Below are 6,645 nucleotides of genomic sequence, written 5' to 3' on the forward strand. Positions count from 1 at the left end.
TATTGGTGGGCGGTACTGGCTCACTAGCCGCGCTAATGTGTTTGTCTGACACTGAGACTCGTTTTCTTTCTTATCTTTGCTAACTTTAGCCGCCTTTTTAGCACGGAAAATGTTATTTTATTTTTTATTTAAATAATAATACATCATATTATTAAATTTTAACATTAAATAATAAATATAAAAAATGATAAAAAAAAGTCGTGATAACATTTTTCTTATAGCTGACGTGTTATTTTGATCATCCACGTTTGCAAGTAATTGGTACCAATCATTAACTACACGTTTGCAAGTAATTGGTACCAATCATTAACTACACGTTATTCATGCCATGTTAAATTCATAAATTTTATAATTGAAGAAATTCTCATTTATGTAAATTTTTGTAAAAGAAATTTTGTAATAAAAAACTTGAATCAAATCTTTTTGGTGCAACCTACAAAATTAACAAAGGGTTAAAAACTCCACCATAAAGAAATTTAGCAAAGTATACATTTTTTTTTTTATAAATCATGGCTCCTTAACGTCTAAAATCAGTTGTAATTCTGGTTCAATTAATAACGTCAAATTGTGTACGATTTTGTCACAGGTGAGCTGCACATGCATTGTAAAAGAGGGCCAGATCTGAGTTCATCTTCTTCCTCATTTCAAAAAATAAAATAAAAATAAAAAAATAAAAGAAAAAAAAATCAACAAAAAACCATTTGAACGTGATATGGGTTGTGCCTTTTTCCTTTTTCCTCCCCAACATCCACAAAAAACCCTTTGTAACACTCCCAGATCGAGTTTGCCACGCCTCCAAAATTGCTTTGCCCAGCTCTTATTCACTTCACGAATTTAAATTGAGATTGTGATATTTTTTAAAAAAATTTTAATGACATTTTTTAAAAATATTTTATTATAAAAATTTAAATCGGTGAAAAAATTAAAACCTTAAAAATCCAAGGCTGTTGCAGACTTGATGGGAGTGCTCACTAGAATAATAACTTCGCCGGATTTTAAGCAAAAAAAAATCGCCGGAGGAAGTCGTCGGCGCTTCGACTGAGGAGCTTTGCCTGGGTAGCAGCACGCAGGAAAAGAGGAGAAGCTGGGAGAGAGAAAGAGGGAGAGAGAGATGGGGTTGCTGAGCTCTTGATTTTTTTTTATTTTCTTTTTTTTTTAATGTTTTAATTACTTTTAAATATATTTATTCACTCCCAATCACATGTCAAAACCATACACAATTTGACGGCTGTTACCAATTGGACCAGAATCGTCACGAATTTCAAACGTAAAAATTCACGGACCAGATTGTCAGTTGTAAAAAGTCTTTTTAATGTTTTAATTACTTTTTTTATATATTTATTCATTCTTTGTTACTGTTTAAGCATTTAATACCCTTAAAAGAGATACCACTCGCCAACCACATGTCAAAACAGTACACAATTTGACTGTTGTTACCAATTGGACCAGATTCACCAGAATCGTCACGAATTTCAAACAAACGTTAAAGAACTGATTAAAAAAAAATTCAGGACCAGATTGTCAGTTGTGAAAAGTTGAAGGGATCATATTAACAGTGACAGCCTCCAATTCTGAATTTTGGTTTAAATTTACAGTAATTTTAAATTATGATTTTAAATTATAATTCAGAAGAGATGTTTAGTAAAAAAATTCGTTTTCTGATTCGAATTATAATTTATGGTTCGTTACAGTATTTTTTTTCACATAAAATACACGTAAATTAAAAATTGTTCGAATCACATGGTTTGAATTCTCCAACTAAACATCCTCACGTGTTTAGTTTGGATGATTCTGAATCATGATTCAGAATTTGATATGATGTTTTAAACTAGGTCAAATTATAATTCTAAAACCACATCCTCTTTTGATTTAAGGTGATTTAAATCTCTAATTCTGAATCATTATTTTAAAATCATGATTTGAACTTAAAATCATGAATCATGATTCTGGTTCTAAAATCATAATTAGAATCACCTTGATTTGAATCCTCATACCAAACGAGCTCTTAGGCTCCATTCATTTCACCGATTTGAATTTAGAATTCAAATTTTGCTACAGTAAAAAGCTCTCAGAAACAGTCACATTTAACTTTTTTACTACATTAAAAAGCTATCACATAAAGTCACATCTCAACTCAAATTAAAAACTCAAATCAGTGAACTAAACAGACTCTTAGGTCCCGTTCATTTCGCCGATTCGAGTTTAGATTCGAGTTTTGCTACAGTAAAAATCTCTCTGAAACAGTCACATCTAACTTTTTTGCTACAGTAAAAAGCTCTCACACAAAATTACATCTTAACTCGAATTACAAACTCGAATCAACGAAGTGAATAGGCCCTTAATCTACCACATTTCTCTAATTCTCTAAAAACAATTTAACTTTTTTTTTTTTTTTTACTTTTAAGTACAATATATGATATTGCAAGCTGCAATCTTCCCTTAAAGGATCACCCTACTCAAACTTTCGTTGCCACTAAATTAAACAATTTTAGAAAAAATTATTTTTGAAACTCAAAATGATGAACACGTATGCTTTTTGTGAAATGGTGTAGAAAGATTAGAGAGTTAAAAAATAATAATAATAAGTGATTTAAAAACAATTTCACTATAAAACATTAACATCATCACTAATGATATTTTTTTAAAACGTTAATTTTTAAAATTTTTAAGGGTTAAAATATAATTTTATATTTCTTATGGATTGTATTTCAATCCCATAATTTTGGGGGAGTTAGGGAATTAGCATAATTGTGGGTTTCAATAAAAATAAATAGCATAAAATTTAAGGAGAAAAAGAATATAAGGACAAAATTAAAACACAACATGTTTTTTTTTTTTTTTTACTTATAGGACCCAACATATTGGCATATGTTATATGTTTCTATTATTTTAAATTATGTTATTGACCAAAAACAGTTTAACAAACTGGAAAAATAACCAAAAATACCACTTGAAATGGTAAAGTACATTATTTATGTCACTTCATTTAAAAGTAAACAATTATCATTCAATTAATGTAGAAAAAATAAAAGATTATAATGATACATAATTAATTAAAATGATATAAATAAAGGAGAATGAGGGAAATAACATATTAGTAAGATGTTTAGTAAATTATAACATTTTTTTTTCTAGATTATAGCATAATTTGATATTTTAAGTTTCAAACATTATTAAAAACTCAAAACTACCCCTAATCCCTCTTTCCACCCTTTTCGTCATCTTCCAATAGTTGAGTCTACTATGGGCGGCTCCGGTGATCCACGGCCAGTTCCGGTGACTAGTAAATGTTGTATTTAATGATAAATATTATATTTACCATATTTATCTAAAATTCGGTGATCGACACCGGCAACTGATAAATATTGTATTTATCGGTATTTATCTAAAAATCTGCCAACTAGCTCCGGTGACTGGTAAATATCATATTTATTGATAAATATTATATTTATTGATATATACTGTATTTACCATATTTATCTAAAAATTTAACGACTGACAACAACAACTGAAAAATACCTCGAGGTCCCTACCGGTGAAGGTGCCGTGCTGACGATCGTGATATCGTTCGTCACAATCTCTAGTACCATGACTTGAACGACAGCGAAACTTGAGAGAGTTTGCAATCTTGTAGCTGATTCAAAGGGAGAGTAACGATGAGACTCGAGGGAGTTTGGAACATATCAGAGGAGAGAGAGAGAGAGGTGATGATTGAGGGGTTGTGAGGAAGAAAATAAAAGAAACTGTAACAATAAAAAGGGTAAAATTATTTAAAAGGAAAGTCCGGAGATATGCTATAATTTATCAGTTTTAAAATATTATGCTATTTACTTCATCAAGACCGATAAGATATGCTATTTTTTGTATTTTTCTTATAAATAATAGGTTTGAACAAAATCATAGTAAATCATATACTTTTTCTCTTAATTAATAAATTGACCTCGTACAATTTCAAATAAAAGAAAATTATTGAATTTATTTTTAAAGTACATGAGTCTGAATTTTTATTCTTTATTTTTTATTAATATTATTTTAACAAATAAGAGTAAATAATAAAAATTGTTGAATTTATTATGAGAGTACATTAGACTTATGAACTAGGGTATTTGTCTCATTTCTCTTTTTAAAAAAAATATAAAATTTATCTTTAAAAGTGTACGAGTCTAAATTTTTATAATTTTAACTTTTATTTTAAATAAATATCTTTTTATTAATATAATTATTTAATTAAAAAATAATTTAATCTATAAATTTTTAAAAAGTATTTATCAAGATTAACCTTTAACTAGACCTAACTCCACTAGATCCAAAATGCAAGGGCTTTACAACTAGAAGCCCATTCATTCAGTCTCTCACCGACCGCCGTCGCTCAGCATTGTGTTGTTTGGTCCCTCTCGGCTCTCCCTCTCCCTCTGGAAGCTCTCGATTTTCTGTGGCTTCTTCTCCATTGAAAAGCAGAGCACAGCTCTCTTTCGAAAGGTTTTCCACAAAGATGATAAAGCGGAGATTCTACAAGCTTGAACATGTCGACAGGAACAACGAGGCCTCTGATTCTTCTTCTTCATCGTCGTCGTCGTCTTCCTTCGCGGACTCCGAATACGGTATTGGTTTGAATGCACTTAGATACCTTTGTGACAGGAAATTGTTGTAAGTTGTATTTCAAACTTCACTTGTCAAAAATTTCTTGAAATATGTGTTATGTTCATTGCTGCCTATGTTCCTGTTCCTTGTAAAAATATTTACGAGCCAGTGACTACATGTATTATGAATTAATAATGGTGTTATTTTGACGATCCACGTTTGCAAGTAACATCATCGAGTTATTTTGAATCATCTTGCAATGATGGCTGTAACATCATATGGTGATTCTGGTGAAGTTGGTAATGGTGTGAATGTATGGGATTGCAACGTCTCAAAGTTTCTAACGTGGATCTTGCCGAGTTTGCCACGCTTCCCAAATTGCTTTTCACAGCCCATTTAAGAATCCAAGGCTGTTGCAGACTTGATGGGAGTGCTCACTAGAATAATAACTTCGCGCCGGATTTCAAGCAAAAAAATAAAAAAATAAAAAAAATCGCCGGAGGAAGTCGTCGTTGCCGGGTGTGAATGTTTCGATTGCTACTTGTTCAGCTTTTATCCGAAGGGCTGATGAAAGAACGTGAAGACATTAATAAAAGAGATCGTTAAATTAGTTAAATATGTGATTTGGCACATATTTAACCGTTAAACAATATCTTCCATTAACGTCTTCATGTTCTTTTAACAATTTCTGAGCTCTTCCATTAACATTAACTTTATTAAATGAATACTGTAGCAAAAAATTTAAACATGAACATATATAATTTATAATTTTTTGTTGTTGTTTGAATCCTTATAAAACTAAAAGTAATAATCATAACAGAACTAGAATTAATTTAAAAGGTGAATGTTAATGATAAACTCAAAATAAAATTAAAACAATAATTTTATCTTAAAAGATAAATCCAAAAAATAAATAAAAGATGAAGGAAGAATTAAAAAAAAAAAAAAAAAAAAAACACTCACCACAAAAACGATTAGTTGTGGTCGAAAAACTCTAAAAAGTATTAAATGACGACAATGTGAATGATATCTGCAAAAGCAAATAAGGTTTTCAAAAATTCCAAAACGTATTCCAACATCTTTGAATGCAAAGTGGGGGCAGCCGCATGGGGACATCCAAAAGATAAATGAGCCGATTTCTTACAACATCAATTAATCATTATCTGACAGAATTAATTAGGATGCAAATCTTTTTATTCATTAACTACACCTCATTCATACCCCGTTAAATTCATAAACTTTATAATTGAAGAAATTCTCATTTATGTAAATTTTTATAAAAGAAATTTTATAATAAAAATCTTGAATCAAATCTTTTTGGTGCAACCTACTAAAAACCAGAGCAGCCCATAAGACGCCCAATACACAATTCACGTAATACAAGTTGTTTAAAAACGTTTGGTTCATGATCCAAATAATTATTTCAAAACCAAAACTGTATAAAGAGTTGAGGGATAAATTTAATGATTTCTATAATTATAAAAAAAAAAATTAATGATTTCTATACTATGAGAAGTTATTTTTGTGTCTTGTATCAAATCACAAATCAAATACTTCATATTATGTCTAATATGTGTCCAAAGTTAAAGAAAGCAAATCCTTAGGGGTCATGTAAAAAAAATCGCCCAAAGGTTAATGGAAGAACGTAAAAATATTAATGGAAGAGATTGTTAAATTAATTGAATATGTATCAAATTCAATTGCAAGTCATACAGTATCTTTGTCCTGTGACTTAGAATTATGATTTGATACATATTCAACTGTTAAATAATATCTTTCATTAATATTTTTACGTTCTTCTATCAATTTTTGAGCTCTTCCGTCAATATTAACTTTATTAAATGAATACAGTAGCAAAAAATTTAAACATGGACGTAAATAATTTATAAGTTTTTTTATTGTTTGAATCCTAATAGAACTAAAAGTAATAATCATAACAGAAATTAAATTTTAATGATAAACTCAAAAAATTAAATTAAAATAATAATTTTATCTTAAAAGATAAATCTTAAAAATAAATAAAAGATAAAGGAGGAATCAAAAAAAAAAAAAAAAAACCACTCA

This window comes from Morus notabilis, unplaced genomic scaffold (assembly GCF_000414095.1).
Source record: "Morus notabilis unplaced genomic scaffold, ASM41409v2 Scaffold518, whole genome shotgun sequence".
Taxonomy (NCBI): Eukaryota; Viridiplantae; Streptophyta; class Magnoliopsida; order Rosales; family Moraceae; genus Morus; species Morus notabilis.